At 39.9% G+C, this 19,187-nt stretch overlaps 1 non-coding gene and 1 pseudogene across 1 annotated transcript; one reads left to right on the forward strand and one right to left on the reverse strand.

Moving 5' to 3' along the window:
* The first annotated feature begins 2,479 nt into the window (after positions 1–2,479).
* On the forward strand, positions 2,480–2,561 carry TRNAS-GCU (transfer RNA serine (anticodon GCU)). Its single transcript has one exon. It is a non-coding gene; the product is annotated as a tRNA-Ser (tRNA).
* Positions 2,562–15,637: 13,076 nt separating this feature from the next.
* LOC143668959 (actin-related protein 2/3 complex subunit 2 pseudogene) lies at positions 15,638–17,465 on the reverse strand (annotated as a pseudogene).
* Positions 17,466–19,187: the final 1,722 nt, after the last annotated feature.

Raw genomic sequence — 19,187 nt, forward strand, 5'->3', positions numbered from 1 at the left:
TAGAGCAAGACAAAATTTGATGAGAGTGGCGGGCCGATAAATGTAATAGAAATTTGGTAAAGGATTTCCCGAAGTAATGGGTCTAGCGTACAGATCGTCGCTGAGTGGGAGAGAAAGCTGCCTGCAGATAAGACCACAAAGGACCGAAGTCCAACTCCGCAAGTATACGCGGAGAGGTAACCCGGAAGACATAGCCGGCGATCGATGAGTTAACTGCTGCTTCGAGTTTGAGCAAGCTTTACTTGGATGTGACGTCGGGGAAAGGAGCTCATTAATGCACTTCCTTCCCGGGACGGAGGGCTTCCTTCCACGCCTCGCCGACGTTTCCTAGCGCGGATTCCCCGAGGACTTCGCCCTGCGCGCTCCTCCCGGGCTTCTGTGGCTCCTCCCCGGAGCCCAGCGCAGCCCCGGAAGAAGGGGTTTCAGGCCTGGAACCCTCTTTGCAGATTGGAAAAGCGCAGTCACCTCGGGATGGCTGGGATCCTTCCGTTTGTGAGAGAGGCTGGAATGGGGGAAGGAAGTGGATGGCGAGGCGGGAAGTAAGGAACTGTGGGCAGGTAACAGCAGTTCTAAGAAAAAGCAGCGAAGCGAGCGCGCCCGCAGCAGAGTGGGTCTGCGAAGGGTCGCTGGGCCGGTGACCTCGAGATGGATTAGGCTGCGGAGAAATATCTGGCTGTGCACCACTCGCTAGGATGGAAATGGTCTCTATTTCCCTCTTCCCTTGCCTGTGATTCCATCTACCACTTGTCATCTAATATTTTACTGTGACATGTTGCCTCGAGAATAAAAATATTCTCGGTGACAAAAAAGAAAATTTTGAAATGTTAGTGTCTCTGAACCCAACACAGTGGGATGGATCTCCGTTGCATATCTTTCACAATTTCCGTCACTTCATGGCGGAAGAAGTGACAAATTCCTCTTTTATTCCCAACTGAAAAAAATTATGCTTCCACTGAAGGAGAATATAGGTATATCAAGGAATAGTAGTGTTTTAATATTTTACACTTATTCAGACTTCTAAGGAAATTATTCTCATGACTTTGTTGAAGAAAAAGTCATGAGAATTTCTATGTTCTGTAAAACTATATGTAATTTTATATGATGGATCTTCTAGTTTATTTGCTGCTGGAATGCAGCACACCAGAGACAGATTCGCTTTTAATTAAAGGGGATTTATTTTGTTAGTTCTTCAGAGGAAAGGCAGCTGACTTTCAACTGAGGTTCTTTCTTAAGTGGGAAGGCACAGGGCAATCTCTGCTGGCCTTCTCTCCAGACCTCTGGGTTCCAATAGCTTTCCCCAGAGTGATTCCTTTCTGCATCTCCAAAGGCCTGGGCTGAGCTGCAAGTGCTGAGATGAGGTATGCTGAGCTGCTTGAGCTGTGCTACATTGAACTCTCTCATGTAAGCACCAGCCAATTAAATCAAACATTATTCATTGCAGCAGGCACGCCTCCTAGACAACTGCAGATGTAATAAGCAGCAGATGAGGTTCACGTACCATTGGCTCATGCCCACAGTAATAGAACTAGGCACCTTCACCTGGCCAAGTTGACACCTGAATCTAACTACCACAATGGCCAATCTCTTGCTTGCTATTGGCTTTATTATTGGTATCTTTTATTTTTAGATATAGATAAACTTAGTGGAATATGTTGACAAGTTTACTTTAAGTCATGCAGCTTAAATAATCATGAAGCAACTTTTATAATCCCCACATTTATCTAAATATCCACATTTTCCCGTTATTTTCTATCAAACTCTTCTCATTCCAGTCATAAGAAATTTTCATCTGCTGGCACATAAATTCACTGGAAAATAAATTCCCAGCTCTTCCATGGCTCTTTTCCAACACCATTCTGCATTTTGGGTAAAATGAATTTGTCTGAAAAGATATTCATGTATATCTTTTGTTGTGTGCTGCTCTTAAATGTAAAGATAATTCAAACCAGGAGAAAGTGCCTAAAACACTTTGAGTTTTATAGTACAGGAAAAAACTAAAAATCAGACTTCAATTTATAGAAATATTTTCTGTTATAATGTGGCATGATTAGATGAACAATAGCAATAGCAGACTTTTAGCATAAAGTACAGATATTGGGATAAAATTCTGCAGCAGATATGGAATTGAAATATATTTATAGGAGAAAAAGGATTCATGCAAAAATTTCAATTAAGGAGGTGTGGTGGATTGAATTCTGTACCCCATCATAGACCTGTTCTTAGTCTTGGTCAGCATTCTGGGGGGTGAGGCCCCATGGAATCAGGTTGGGCTTTCATCTGGATTACTGGAGTCCTTTACCGACAGAATGAAAGTCAGACAGAGAGAGATGCGGGGAGAGGCTGCCTTGTGCAGTGCCATGTGACAGAAAAGACAAAGACCAAGCCAGCCCTAGAACAACACAGTCACCTAGGAGAAAGCATCGCCTTACTGTCCCCTTGATTTTGGAAAAGAGTTTCTCAAGGTGCCCTTTCTTCATGGGACGAGGTGGCCGAGTGGTTAAGGCGATGGACTGCTAATCCATTGTGCTGTGCACGCGTGGGTTCGAATCCCATCCTTGTCGACCTTCCCTTTGTTTGGTGCCAGCTTTTCCCCTTGGCACTCTTTCATTAGGACTTTTCATTTCCTAGTTAAGGAACTAAATTTAATTACTATCCAGCACATGAGCTGCAACTGTTACTTGGAGATAGCTACTTGTATCAATTTTGAGATCTATTCTTGTCTTTCTTGGTTTACTATCACAGATTAGTAGGGGAGAAGGTGAGAAACCCTTCAAGCTGTTACTGTGGCCTTGTGTCATGACATGTTTTTCTTTGTTTATTACAGAACTTATGGGTTCACAGAACAAGGATGCATACAATACAGGATGAGAAAATGCTTAATTTCCCTCCCTAAAGATTTTACGTGTAAACCATTGTGCTGGTTTGAAAGGAAGTATGCCCCCTAAGAAAAGCCATGTTTTGATATAAATCCCATTTCATAAAAGTAGAATAATCCCTATTCAGTACTGTATATTTGAAACTGTAATGAGATCATCTCCCTGGTTGATGTGATTTAGTTAAGAATGGTTGTTAAATTGGATTAGGGGGTGACATGTCTCCACCCATTTGAGTGGGTCTTGATTGGTTTACTAGAGTCCTATAAAAGAGGAAACATTTTGGAGAGAGAGATTCAGAGAGAGCAGAACAATGTAGCCATGAGATGCAGAGAGTCCACAAGCCAGCAACCTTCAGAGATGAAGAAGGAAAACGCCTCCTGGGGAGCTTCATGAAACCAGAAGCCAGGAGAGGAAACTAGCAGATGACGACGCCATGTTCGCCATGTGCCCTTCCAGCTGAGAGAGAAGTTCTGACTATGTTCGCCACATGCCTACTCACTTGAGAGAGAAACCTTGAACTTCATCGGCCTTCTTGAACCAACGTATCTTTACCTGGATGCCTTTGATTGGACATTTCTATAGACTTGTCTTAATTGGGACATTTTCTTGGCCTTAGAACTGTAAACTAGCAACTTATTAAATTCCCCTTTTTAAAAGCCATTCCATTTCTGGTATATTTCATTCCAGCAGCTAGCAAACTAGAACAACCATGAAGTGGGGTGGCCCCCTAGGATTGAGTTCCCAGTGGCAGGTATTGCTATACTACTGCCACCTCCATGTGGTGAGACTCTATCCCTAGCGGTGAATAACAGGTGTCTCCTTTTCAGACCAACAATTTCCCAGAGTATTTGCCCTAATACACTCCCTTAAATTCTATTTGCGAAAGAGCTGTCAAAAGTATTATTTTAAAGGAAATGTCAGATATAGTCACTCCTCAGATAAAAATTATCCAGTGACTCCCCATTTTAGTGGAAGAAAAGTTGAATTCATTAAATCAGTCCTACACACTGAACCTCATTTGCTCTTTGATCTCATCCCTATTCTCTCTCTCATTTGTGCTCCATTCCCTTGGACTCTCTTCTAGTTTCAGATTGTTCATGCAGGTGCTATCAAATATTGATGAGATATGGTGGATGTTCACAGATAGGAACTGTGTTTGCAATAGCAAAATGGGGCAAACTAAACTAACAGTCCTTTAAACTACTGCATATTTCATCCACATGCTTGAATACTATGCATATTTGAAAAGGAATGAAGAACTCCTCTCCAAACTGCAATGGAAATAGAGCAAAAATATGTTCTCAAAACAAAACAAAAGGAAGAAACAAGCATAACAACAAAATATCTCCCATGGATACCCACTATCATTATGACAGATTCAAGATTTCTCATCTTAGCCTATAAGCAGAATGACTATTCATCTAAATTCACACCTGATGTAGATTGATTAATGCTGGCTAATCATTTTAGCACCCCATTCCCCAGAATCAACTGTATTCTGGTGTAGACATTGAATTGCTCTGAAGAGTCCTGCACCACTCACATGCTCTCTTCCCTGTAGCCTCAGCTCCCAAAACTCTCCCTTCACTTCTCTGAAGCTCAGTCTTAGTCTCCAGTCATGCCAGCATCTCTCAACTCCTCTGCCCTCAGCTGTTTTGCCCATGTTGATCTCTTGGGAGTGCACAAAAAGAGGCCACTACTGGTCCCTTTTCCAGGCTCTCCACTCAGCCCTTCTCCACCCACACATTTTACCACATTGCTTTTGTGAAATATCAGCTGCATTTAAGTCTCACCTTCCTGAGAGAAGGTCATATTCCAGAATCAAAATAACTCCAAATAAATTCCTATATATCTCCACTGACTGTCCAGTTTTTCTGCTGACCTGATGGAGGAAATTCAAAGAGGAGGATAGGTAGGACCTGTGGCCCTATCCAGTTTTTTGAAGTGCAGATGGACAATGTCTACCAAAGTGGCCAAAGGACATATCTTTGACTCAGATTTTCTACACGTGCGTAAACTATCAAATATTGATGAGATATGGTGGATGTTCACAGATAGGAACTGTGTTTGCAATAGCACAATGGGGCAAAATAAACTAACAGTCCTTTAAACTATGGCATATTCCATTCATATGCTTGAATATTATGCATATTTGAAAAGGAATGAAGAACTCCTCTCCAAACTGTGATGGAAATAGAGCAAAAATATGTTCTCAGAACAAAACAAAAGGAAGAAACAAGCATAACAACAAAAAAACCCACAACAACCAAGGAATAGGAAAATGTACATAAAATGTCACTATCTGTGAATATATAATTTTATAACTATGTTTCTGTATTTAAAATCTCTGTAAGGACAGGGAAGGTGCTCAACTATGGTGACATTTTGAGGGGAACAAGGATTGGTAGAAAGATTGAGATTCCAGAGAAACTATTTAACAGCCCCTGAAATGGTGATGGGGGAGGTGTTTGGAGATCTCAGCATTACTGAGGGAGGGTTGCCAGGGAGGCGCCTTGTGCTTCCCAAGATTTGAGATCACTCAAGAAATGAGGCAGCAGGAATGTGGGGAGGAAGGAAGGAGCCCAAGCCTGGCCATGGGGGCGTCAGGCAATTGAGACCCTGGGACAAGAATTAATAATTGAGGTCCTTGCAGAATACGTTGCAGACGGAATTGCGCCTTCTGTTTAGGCGTGGCTCTTACCAGGTCAGCACTAGCTGGTGGCTCCTCCCTAGAGTCATCGTCCGCATGGACAGATCCCCAGTCATTACAAGGGCAGTAGATATTTCGATGGATTCTTGGGCCAATCGTCTCAGCTTGAAAAAATTTCAGCTTAAATTTTTGTCTGTGAATACGGTTTAAAACCAACATCGTCTCAATCTTTTCTCTTTATTTTAGGAGAGAATTTCTCATTATTTAGGAGGAGAAAAACAGAAAGTTCTTCATAGTCTACTAGTTCAGACCCTTCATCTTTTGAGGAAGAGAAGGGTTTTTTTGGGGGGGTTGCCATATGGCTGGTTAGCTCAGTTGGTTAGCGTGTGCTAATAATGCCAGGGTTGTGGGCTCCACCCCTGTGCGGGCCACCCCACTGATGCTACCCTTTTCCAGCCAGTCATCCCTTTTCCCATCTTCAGATTAGGGCCTTAACTTTTGAAGGCAGGAGCAAAGTTTACCGTTCTAAGAAGTTCCACGTCCACCCACCGCACCTCGTTTTTCTGTAACCTGTCACTGTGCTACTCCATTCCCAGATCCACTCAGGTTCCCCAAGCCTACTTTGTCTCTTTTCTTTCCTCTGGCACCAAGGTGTGCAATAAGGCCTGAGCAGGGCAGAGTGACCAAGAGTGGGAATACTGCTTAATGAGCAAATAACTTAAATGGAAAAGATTACTGTAGCTTTTGTTGTCGGGTTTTTTTTTTTTTTGCATGGACAGGCACCGGGAACCAAACCCGGATCTCTGGCATGACAGATGAGAACTCTGCCACTGAACCACCGTGGCCTGCCCTACTGCAGCTTTTAAAAATAGCCTATTTGATTTCAGACAGGCTCCAAAATAGTCTCTCAACTAATCTCATTTCTCAAAATCAGCTAGAGATACAAGATGAATAGAAGAAAATGAAGATGAAAGACCAATTTAGGTTTCAGTATCAATTTGAACAAAGAACATAGATAAATATATAGTGTATATACAGTATAATTTTAAGGAAAAGGACAAGCCTGACGGGAGTTGAACTGGATTCTGAAATCTACACATAGACATGTGTACCTTGTATTGCTGCTTCCAGCCTGAGAGGACCTCTCAGTATCACTGCGACTTCACATCTTTTTGGGTGGTGCTTTGACAGTCTTGTGTGGTTTACAGAACTGCCCACACTGGTCAGTATTTAGCTGAATACTTTACGGAAAGTTTTCTTTGGAGTTCTCTCTTATTACAGCTCTCTGTCTCCTGTCTGTTCTTCTGACTTGCTAACTCTAGTGGCCTTGGATCCCCACTTGTCATCAGATCCCTCTGATTAACTCAGGAGTACACCAGGCATTTCTTGAATTTCCCGTAAGGTGTAGGTTCTGGAAACTCTTTCAAACAAGTAAATTGGGGACAGTCCTTTCACATTATGTATCACTATAATATCATGTCATTTGTTCCCTGTTTTTCAGGGATTCCCATCCCTCCTTGCCTTGTGTGCAAGGGCTTGAAAATTTTTTTCATATATATTTTGTCGTTTTTTTCTTTTATTTCAAGCAGGAGGATAAATCCAGTGCCCTTTGCTCCATCTAGCAAGAAACATAAGTCTCCCTGCTATTTCAAGGAGGGGAGGGGGAAGCTCAAACTTCTGCTATTTCTGGTGTGGGTTGAATGGCCACCCTCACAGCAGAGTGGATGAAAGGTCCCACCAGGAACCCAGGCCCACCTCAGTAACACTTAAGCTACCCCTGTCCTGGGGCACAAAAGTGTGACAGAAAGATAGAAAGTGGCTGAATACACTTGCAGTCTGGGTAGGTTTGAGAGAAATAAGTTGTCCCCCCAGGATCCTTTTTTGTTTGTGTTCTAGTTTGCTAGCTGCCAGAATGCAATATACCAGGAACAGAATGGCCTTTAAAAGGGGAATTTAATAAGTTGCTGGTTTACAGTTCTAAGACCGAGAAAATGTCCCAACTAAAACAAGCCTATGGAAATGTCCAATCAAAGGCATCCAGGGAAAGATACCTTGGTTCAAAAAGGCTGATGAAGTTTAGGGTTTCTCTCTCAAGTGAGAAGGTACATGGCGAACACAGTCAGGACTTCTCTCTCAGCTGGAAGGGCACATGGCAACTACAGCATCATCTGCTAGCTTTCTCTCCTGGCTTCCGGTTTCATGAAGCTCCCCGGGAGGCGTTTCCCTTCTTCATCTCCAAAGGTCACTGGCTGGTGGACTCTGCTCCGTGGTGCTGCTCTCTCTGAATGTCTCATTCTCCAAAATGTTTCCTCTTTTATAGGACTTCAGAAACTAATCAAGACCCACTCAAATGGGTGGAGACATGTCAACCCTAATCCAGTTTAACAACCATTCTTGACTAAATCATATCAACCAGGGAGATGATCTCATTAAAGTTTCAAATATATAGTATTGAATAGGGATTATTCTACCTTTATGAAATGGGATTTATATCAAAACATGACTTTTCTTGGGGGCATACTTCCTTTCAAACCAGCACAGTTTGTTTGTTTTGAGGAGACCAAGTTTCATAAAATTTTTTACTTGAAAAAAAGTTTTACAAAATTCTATTCTTCCACAATCAAAGAAACTTTACCATAGTACATGATAGCTTCTTGTCTTTGAAATATAGCATGACATTCATAGGGGAGAGGTTTTTTGAAGATAGAAATATTTTCTTTATTATTGACTCTGCTCCAGCCCACGCTGATTTTTCCAGGAGAGAGACCAAAGAAAACACCAGGCATGGACTGAGACATGAGCTTTTATTATAGGGACTTACTTACAACGGTGACAAAAGACATGAATGTAGGGTGGGCCATGATGGCTCAGCAGGCAGAGTTGATTCCCGGTGCCTGCCCATGTTTAAAAAAAAAAAAAAAAAGACATGAATGTAGGAATCCAGTTCCTCTGATGGCGGTTGATACAGAACTTAGTGTGGAAGTGTTTCTCATTGATCAGGCGGGAGGTAGGATTTTATAGTGGGCATAGAAAAAGCAAGTACAGCACCAAGAGAAGGTGTGTACATGTTGCTAACAAAGTTAACTGTTTCTTAATGTTTGTCTCTCTGGGCACAAATTCTCACAGAGTTAACCTTGGGGAAAGCTAAGGAGGGCACAGAGCCAAGAGAGTATGTGCAGGAGTGTGCATAGTTGCTGACAAAGTTGCAAGAGGTGGGGGATATTGGAAAGTGCAAAAACATCATTATATTACAGACCCCAACCGTATTTCTTTAGATACAGGAATTTTGAGTTCAAATACTTAGGAGAAAACTAATTAAGATAGCATTATCCTGGAACTCATTACCAGTAACGTATTGCAAAGCGAAACAGCTTGGGAAAGAGCATGGAAGGGAAGGGGAGTGAAGGTAAGAGAAAATGAGAACTAAGTCGATCAAGTGGAATTATGCTTTCTATTGAAAAAAAATCTTAGGAAATCTGAAGTCCTTGCAAGCACAGCTCGTTTCTGCAGATTATTTTCCAAATGTGTACAAAATGGTACCAAAACGGGGAATCCCTTAAGAACCTGTAGAGGGGGACTTCCTGGAAGATGGCGGCTTAGTAAGACGCGCGGATCTTAGTTTCTTCTCCAGGACAGCTACTAGGGGAGTAGAAACGATACAGAAAGCGCCCAAAGCCACAACAGAGATAAAAAAGACAGCGTACCCCATCCTGGAACGGCTGGCTGGCTGAGAGAAGCCGCTCAGGTGAGATCGCCGAGGCGCGCGGGCCTCACCGGGCGGGGCGGGAAGCGGCCGGAGTTACTCCTTCCCCCTTCCCGGGCCGGCTGGGAGAATTGGAGAGGCGGTCCCCTGAAACCAAGGCGGCTGGCGCCCACACCACGCGCAGCCCCCCGGACCAACTGAGAGAATTGGATCGGAAATCCCCAGGCCGCGGAGAACGGTGACGGGTGGGGGAGGCCCCTTCCAAACCCGTGACTCCCGGGGAACGTGCACTCTCTCAGGCGGGCCGCTGCCGCTGGCGCCCTCCCGCCACGCTTGTCGCCCAGGGCCGACTAGGAAATTCGAACGGGCTCTTTCCCGGGCTGCGGCAACCAGCAACCCTCCCTGCGTTCGGACCCCGGGCCGGCTCAAGCCGCTAGGGCTAGCGAACCCCCGGACGGCGAGAGTTTTCCAAAGTTTAAGGTCCCACAGCACCTTTTACTGGTGGGACCCGCTGACAAACGTGTGCCACGAGCGCCACCTACTGGGCAGGATAAGAAAAACAGAACCCAGAGATTTCACAGAAAAATCTTCCAAACTTTTGGATCCAATACCCAGGGAAATCTGTCTAAATGCGCAGACGCCAACAGAAGATAACGGATCACGCTCAAATAATTGAAAATATGGCCCAGTCAAAGGAACAAACCAATAGTTCAAATGAGATACAGGAGCTGAGACAACTAATGCTAAATATACGAACAGAAATGGAAAACCTCTTCAAAAACGAAATCGATAAATTGAGGGAGGACATGAAGAAGACATGGGCTGAACATAAAGAAGAAATAGAAAAACTGAAAAAACAAATCACAGAACTTATGGAAATGAAGGACAAAGTAGAAAAGATAGAAAAAACAATGGATACCTACAATGATAGATTCAAAGAGACAGAAGATAGAATTAGTGATTTGGAGGATGGAACATCTGAATTCCAAAAACAAACAGAAACTATCGGGAAAAGAATGGAAAAATTTGAACAGGGTATCAGGGAACTCAAGGACAATATGAACCGCACAAATATACGTGTTGTGGGTGTCCCAGAAGGAGAAGAGAAGGGAAAAGGAGGAGAAAAACTAATGGAAGAAATTTTCACTGAAAATTTCCCAACTCTTATGAAAGACCTAAATTTGCAGATCCAAGAAGTGCAGCGCACCCCAAAGAGAATAGACCCAAATAGGCGTTCTCCAAGACACTTACTAGTTAGAATGTCAGAGGTCAAAGAGAAAGAGAGGATCTTGAAAGCAGCAAGAGAAAACCAATCCATCACATACAAGGGAAACCCAATAAGACTATGTGTAGATTTCTCAGCAGAAACCATGGAGGCTAGAAGACAGTGGGATGATATATTTAAATTACTAAAAGAGAAAAACTGCCAACCAAGACTCCTATATCCAGCAAAATTGTCCTTCAAAAATGAAGGAGAAATTAAAACATTCTCAGACAAAAAGTCACTGAGAGAATTTGTGACCAAGAGACCAGCTCTGCAAGAAATACTAAAGGGAGCACTAGAGTCAGATACAAAAAGACAGAAGAGAGAGGTACGGAGAAGAGTGTAGAAAGAAGGAAAGTCAGATATGATATATATAATACAAAAGGCAAAATGGCAGAGGAAAATATTATCCAAACAGTAATAACACTAAATGTTAATGGACTGAATTCCCCAATCAAAAGACATAGATTGGCAGAATGGATTAAAAAACAGGATCCTTCTATATGCTGTCTACAGGAAACACATCTTAGACCCAAAGATAAACATAGGTTGAAAGTGAAAGGTTGGGAAAAGATATTTCATGCAAATAACAACCAGAAAATAGCAGGAGTGGCTATACTAATATCCAACAAGTTAGACTTCAAATGTAAAACAGTTAAAAGAGACAAAGAAGGACACTATATACTAATAAAAGGAACAATTAAACAAGAAGACATAACAACCATAAATATTTACGCACCGAACCAGAATGCCCCAAAATACGTGAGGAATACACTGTAAACACTGAAAAGGGAAATAGACACAAATACCATAATAGTTGGAGACTTCAATTCCCCACTCTCATCAATGGACAGAACATCTAGACAGAGGATCAATAAAGAAATAGAGAATCTGAATATTACTATAAAGGAGCTTAACTTAACAGACATTTATAGGACATTACATCCCACAACAGCAGGATACACCTTTTTCTCAAGTGCTCATGGATCATTCTCAAAGATAGACCATATGCTGGGTCACAAAGCAAGTCTTAACAAATTTAAAAAGATTGAAATCATACACAACACTTTCTTGGATCATAAAGGAATGAAGTTGGAAATCAATAATAGGCGGAATGCCAGAAAATTCACAAATACCTGGAGGCTCAACAACACACTCTTAAACAACGAGTGGGTCAAAGAAGAAATTGCAAGAGAAATTAGTAAATACCTCGAGGCAAATGAAAATGAAAACACAACATATCAAAACTTATGGGATGCAGCAAAGGCAGTGCTAAGAGGGAAATTTATTGCCCTAAATGCCTATATCAGAAAAGAAGAAAAGGCAAAAATGCAGGAATTAACTGTTCAATTGGAAGAACTGGAGAAAGAACAGCAAACTAATCCCAAAGCAAGCAAAAGGAAAGAAATAACAAAGATTAGAGCAGAAATAAATGAAATTGAAAATATGAAAACAGTTGAGAAAATCAATAAGACCAGAAGTTGGTTCTATGAGAAAATCAATAAGATTGATGGGCCCCTATCAAGATTGACAAAAAGAAGAAGAGAGAGGATGCAAATAAATAAGATCAGAAATGGAAGAGGAGACATAACTACTGACCTCACAGAAATAAAGGAGGTAATAACAGGATACTATGAACAACTTTACGCTAATAAATACAACAATTTAGATGAAATGGACGGGTTCCTGGAAAGACATGAACAACCAACTTTGACTCAAGAAGACATAGATGACCTCAACAAACCAATCACAAGTAAAGAAATTGAATTAGTCATTCAAAAGCTTCCTAAAAAGAAAAGTCCAGGACCAGATGGCTTCACATGTGAATTCTACCAAACGTTCCAGAAAGAATTAGTACCAATTCTCCTCAAACTCTTCAAAAAAATCGAAGTGGAGGGAAAACTGCCTAATTCATTCTATGAAGCCAACATCACCCTCATACCAAAACCAGGCAAAGATATTACAAAAAAAGAAAACTACAGACCAATCTCTCTAATGAATACAGATGCAAAAATCCTCAATAAAATTCTAGCAAATCGTATCCAACAACACATTAAAAGAATTATACATCATGACCAAGTAGGATTCATCCCAGGTAGGCAAGGATGGTTCAACATAAGAAAATCAATTAATGTAATACACCATTTCAACAAATCAAAGCAGAAAAATCACATGATCATCTCAATTGATGCAGAGAAGGTATTCGACAAGATTCAACATCCTTTCCTGTTGAAAACACTTCAAAAGATAGGAATACAAGGGAACTTCCTTAAAATGATAGAGGGAATATATGAAAAACCCACAGCTAATATCATCCTCAATGGGGAAAAATTGAAAACTTTCCCCCTAAGATCAGGAACAAGACAAGGATGTCCACTATCACCACTATTATTCAACATTGTGTTGGAGGTTCTAGCCAGAGCAATTAGACAAGAAAAAGAAATACAAGGCATCAAAATTGGAAAGGAAGAAGTAAAACTATCACTGTTTGCAGACGATATGATACTATACGTCAAAAACCCGGAAAAATCCACAACGAAACTACTAGAGCTAATAAAGGAGTACAGCAAAGTAGCAGGTTACAAGATCAACATTCAGAAATCTGTAGCATTTCTATACACTAGTAATGAACAAGCTGAGGGGGAAATCAAGAAACGAATCCCATTTACAATTGCAACTAAAAGAATAAAATACCTAGGAATAAATTTAACTAAAGAGACAAAAAACCTATATAAAGAAAACTACAAAAAACTGCTAAAAGAAATCACAGGAGACCTAAATAGATGGAAGGGCATACCGTGTTCATGGATTGGAAGACTAAATATAGTTAAGATGTCAATCCTACCTAAATTGATTTACAGATTCAATGCAATACCAATCAAAATCCCAACAACTTATTTTTCAGAAATAGAAAAACCAATAAGCAAATTTATCTGGAAGGGCAGGGTGCCCCGAATTGCTAAAAACATCTTGAGGAAAAAAAACGAAGCTGGAGGTCTCGCGCTGCCTGACTTTAAGGCATATTATGAAGCCACAGTGGTCAAAACAGCATGGTATTGGCATAAAGATAGATATATCGACCAATGGAATCGAATAGAGTGCTCAGATATAGACCCTCTCATCTATGGACATTTGATCTTTGATAAGGCAGTCAAGCCAACTCACCTGGGACAGAGCAGTCTCTTCAATAAATGGTGCCTAGAGAACTGGATATCCATATGCAAAAGAATGAAAGAAGACCCATCTCTCACACCGTATACAAAAGTTAACTCAAAATGGATCAAAGATCTAAACATTAGGTCTAAGACCATGAAACAGTTAGAGGAAAATGTTGGGAGATATCTTATGGATCTTACAACTGGAGGCGGTTTTATGGACCTTAAACCTAAAGCAAGAGCACTGAAGAAGGAAATAAATAAATGGGAACTCCTCAAAATTAAACACTTTTGTGCATCAAAGAACTTCATCAAGAAAGTAGAAAGACAGCCTTCACAATGGGAGACAATATTTGGAAATGATATATCAGATAAAGGTCTAGTATCCAGAATTTATAAAGAGATTGTTCATCTCAACAACAAAAAGACAGCCAACCCAATTACAAAATGGGAAAAAGACTTGAACAGACACCTATCAGAAGAGGAAATACAAATGGCCAAAAGGCACATGAAGAGATGCTCAATGTCCCTGGCCATTAGAGAAATGCAAATCAAAACCACAATGAGATATCATCTCACACCCACCAGAATGGCCATTATCAACAAAACAGAAAATGACAAGTGCTGGAGAGGATGCGGAGAAAGAGGCACACTTATCCACTGTTGGTGGGAATGTCAAATGGTGCAACCACTGTGGAAGGTAGTTTGGCAGTTCCTCAAAAAGCTGAATATAGAATTGCCATATGACCCAGCAATACCATTGCTGGGAATATACTCAAAGGACTTAAGGGCAAAGATACAAACGGACATTTGCACACCAATGTTTATAGCAGCGTTATTTACAATTGCAAAGAGATGGAAACAGCTGAAATCTCCATCAACAGAAGAGTGGCTAAACAAACTGTGGTATATACATACGATGGAATACTATGCAGCTTTAAGACAGGATAAACTTATGAAGCATGTAATAACATGGATGGACCTAGAGAACATTATGCTGAGTGAGTCTAGCCAAAAACTAAAGGACAAATACTGTATGGTCCCACTGATGAGAATAAATTTGGAATATGTCCTTGATAACAGAGTCCAGCAGGAGGTAGAAACAGGGTAAGATAATGGCCAATTGGAGTTGAAGGGATACAGACGGTGTAACAGGACTAGATACAAAAACTCAAAAATGGACAGCACAATAATACCTAATTGTAAAGTAATCATGTTAAAACACTGAATGAAGCTGCATCTGAGCTATAGGTTTTTGTTGTGTTTTGTTTTGTTTTGTTTTGATTTTACTATTATTACTTTTATTTTTTTCTTTATATTAACATTCTATATCTTTTTCGGTTATGTTGCTAGTTCTTCTAAACCAATGCATATGTACTAAGAAATGATGATCATGCATCTATGTGATGATGTTAAGAATTAATGATTGCATATGTAGAATGGTATGATCTCTAAATGTTGGGTTAATTTCTTTTTTCCGTTAATTAAAAAAAAGAAAAGAGAAGGGATAATTGGAGCTGAAGGGATACAGACTGTACAACGGGACTGGATATAAAAACTCAGAAATGGACAGCACAATACTACCCAATTGTAATGCAATTATGTTAAAACACTGAATGAAGCTGCATGTGAGGTATAGGTTTTTTGTTTTGTTTTTGTTTTTTTTTTTCTTTCTATTATTGTTTTAATTCTTATTCTGTTGTCTTTTTATTTCTTTTTCTAAATCGATGCAAATGTACTAAGAAATGATGAGTATGCAACTATGTGATGTTATTAAGAATTACTGATTGTACATGTAGATTGGAATGATTTCTAATTGTTTTGTTAATTCTTTTTTTAATTAATAAAAAAAAAAAAGGAACCTGTAGAGGTACAACATTAAAAAGCTACGATTATCCAGTAGCAAGCATTCCATCCTTCAGTTGCCAGCTACTTCCTCCTTCTGTGCCAAGAGTTAGCAGGATGAAAACCTCTTCCCTGAGATTGCTTTCATTTTCCTTTTTCAGCATCCGGGAATGCACTGTACAGCACCTTAAGGAAGTCAGATGGTTTTGTCCACATACGTGTGTGAATATAGGACTCAGAGCATTTGATGTGGTAGTGCAGGAGTCTTGGAATGGTGGATCAGGTAATGGTGTTGTCTTGGTCACTGGCGCTGGTGGTGAGGGAACAGCAGGGAGGTAATGGAGCCAGTGTTATCGCTCACTGCTGCATCCATGGCCTCAGCTCCAGAAGCAGTTCCCTGGGGCTAAGGAGGATCTGCAGGGCTGTGGGAGGGTTCTGCCTCCTTCTCTGAACTCCTGCTAAACACCTTTCCAATGACCACATCGAGGTCATCTTCAAACACTGTACTGAAGACCACCATGACCCTGTCCTTTTTGGGCTCATCACCCCTATAGTGGACAATTGCCTTGTTCTCTCCTTCCTTGCCCTTTTCTTGGAGCTGAAAGTATTTCTCAAAGATAGAGGCAAAACAATTTATTTTCAACATGCCAGCCCGATGCACAATTGAATCCTTCAATGTGGTGAGATTTTCAAGGACATATCACAAACAGACCTGGCATTCTGATTCTGTGTTCACCAAGAAACTTCTGTATACCTCTTTAAATAACTGTCAGCACCATGTGTCTGAAATTCCTTGTAGGATTTTAAAGAACTGCTGACCATCACTTTTTTTTTTTTAACTTTTTTTTATTAATTAAAAAAATTAACAAACAAAACATTTAGAAATCATTCCATTCTACACATATAATCAGTAATTCTTAATATCATCACATAGTTGCATATTCATCATTTCTTAGTACATTTGCATCGATTTAGAAAAAGAAATAAAAAGACAAAAGAAAAAGAAATAAAATGATAATAGAGAAAAAAAAGACTATACATACCATACCCCTTACCCCTCGCTTTCATTTACCACTATTTCAAACTGAATTTATTTTAACATTTGTTCCCCCTATTATTTATTTTTATTCCATATGTTCTACTCTTCTGTTGATATAGTAGCTAAAAGGAGCATCAGACATAAGGTTTTCACATTCACAGACTGACCATCACTTTTGTTTTGTCTCCGTTAGGATTTGAAATATGATAGAGAACCCCATCACAATCTGCAAAGTCTGCAAATGTCACTTCTACCACTGCTGGTGGGTTTCAGGCAGTGGCGTTCCTGACCTTGAGTTCGCAGATCTCCTAGATGTGGCTGGTGACTCCATACAGCAGGGTCACCGTGGCCCCCAGAGCCTGCCCCGCCTGCCCAGCTGCCCTCCCTGCCATGGCCTTGGAAGAGATTTTTAAATAGCCACCTAACCGCAAAACCTACAAGATAAGTTGGATGTTTTTTGTCAAAGTACATTTAAAATGCTAAAGCAAGTAATGAAATATAATTGTTGACTCTAACTTGAAATTTTAAATGTTTCTTTAAAATGATCCATATGATATGCACAGTATCACAGCTGGTACAAAAACTGCCTGTATTGAAACACAAAAACAATCAATAAGAACAATATGCTCTGAAAAATAATTTGAAATGCTGCCACTCTGTCATCGGGAAATTTAAACAAAGGTATTGATAGTACTCAGGAAATTAACAAAATAAGCTGACTATTAAAGTAATCAAACATTTAATTAAAAAATATTTTATTGAGAAATGTCCACACATGTACAATCCAACCATAGTATACAATCAGTGACTCACAATATCATTGCATAGTTGTGCAGCCATCACCACGATTATTTTTACAACCATTGCATCACTCCAGAAAAAGAAATAAAAATTAAAAAACCCTCATACATCCCCTTTACCCTTCCCTCTCATTGACCCTCAGTATGTCAAGCTACCCAATTTTTGCCCTTTACCTCCCTTTATTATTTATTTATTCTATTCTTATTATTATCTTTTTACTCATCTGTCCATACGCTGGATAAAAGGAGCATCAGACATAAGGTTTTCACAATCACAGTCACATTGTAAAAGCTATATGGTCATACAGACTTCTTTTATTGACCTTAAACCTAAAAGAAGAGCACTGAATAAATAAATAAATAAATGGGAGCTCCTCAAAATTAAACACTTTTGTGCATCAAAGAACTTCATCAAGAAAGTAGAAAGACAGCCTACACAATGGGAGACAGTATTTGGAAATGACTTATCAGATAAAGGTCTAGTATCCAGAATTTATAAAGAAATTGTTCAACTCAACAACAAAAAGACAGCCAACCCAATTACAAAATGGGAAAAAGACTTGAACAGACACCTATCAGAAGAGGAAATACAAATGGCCAAAAGGCACATGAAGAGATGCTCAATGTCCCTGGCCATTAGAGAAATGCAAATCAAAACCACAATGAGATATCATCTCACACCCACCAGAATGGCCATTATCAACAAAACAAAAAATGACAAGTGCTGGAGAGGACGTGGAGAAAGAGGCACACTTATCCACTGTTGGTGGGAATGTCAAATGGTGCAACCACTGTGGAAGGCAGTTTGGCGGTTCCTCAAAAAGCTGAATATAGAATTGCCATACGACCCAGCAATACCATGGCTAGGTACCTACTCAAAGGGCTTAAGGGCAAAGATACAAACGGACATTTGTACACCCATGTTTATAGCAGCATTATTTACAATTGCAAAGAGATGGAAACAGCCAAAATGTCCATCAACAGACGAGTGGCTAAACAAACTGTGGTATATACATACGATGGAATATTATGCAGCTTTAAGACAGAATAAACTTATGAAGCATGTAATAACATGGATGGACCTAGAGAACATTATGCTGAGTGAGACTAGCCAAAAACTAAAGGACAAATACTGTATGGTCCCAATGATGTGAACCAACATTAGAGAATAAACTTGGAATATGTCATTGGTAATAGAGACCATCAGGAGTTAGAAATAGGGTAAGATAATGGGTAATTGGAGCTGAAGGGATACAGACTGTGCAACAGGACTGGATACAAAAACTCAAAAATGGACAGCACAATACTACCTAATTGTAATGCAATTATGTTAAAATACTGAATGAAGCTGCATCTGAGCTATAGTTTTTTTATTTTTTATTTTTTATTTTTATTTTTTTCTCTCTATTATCATTTTATTTCTTTTTCTGTTGTCTTTCTACTTCTTTTTCTAAATCGATGCAAATGTACTAAGAAATGATGATCATGCATCTATGTGATGATATTAAGAATTACTGATTATATATGTGGAATGGAATGATTTCTAAATGTTGTGTTAGTTATTTTTTTTAATTAATAAAAAAAAAGAATCAGGGCTACTAGAATATAAACAGTTTCAAGTACTTCCCTCTAGCAATTCCAATACACCATAAACTAAAAAGGGGTATCTATATAATGCATAAGAATAATCTCCAGGGTAACCTTCTGTGCTGATTTGAAAGATTATGTACCCTAGAAAAGCCATGTTTTAATCCTGATCTATCTTGTGGAGGCAGCCGTTTCTTAATTCCTATTCAGCACTGTAGGTTGGAAGCATGATTAGATTATCTCCATGGAGATGGGACACACCCAATTG

The sequence above is a fragment of the Tamandua tetradactyla genome, chromosome 25, assembly GCF_023851605.1.
Source record: "Tamandua tetradactyla isolate mTamTet1 chromosome 25, mTamTet1.pri, whole genome shotgun sequence".
NCBI lineage: Eukaryota > Metazoa > Chordata > Mammalia > Pilosa > Myrmecophagidae > Tamandua > Tamandua tetradactyla.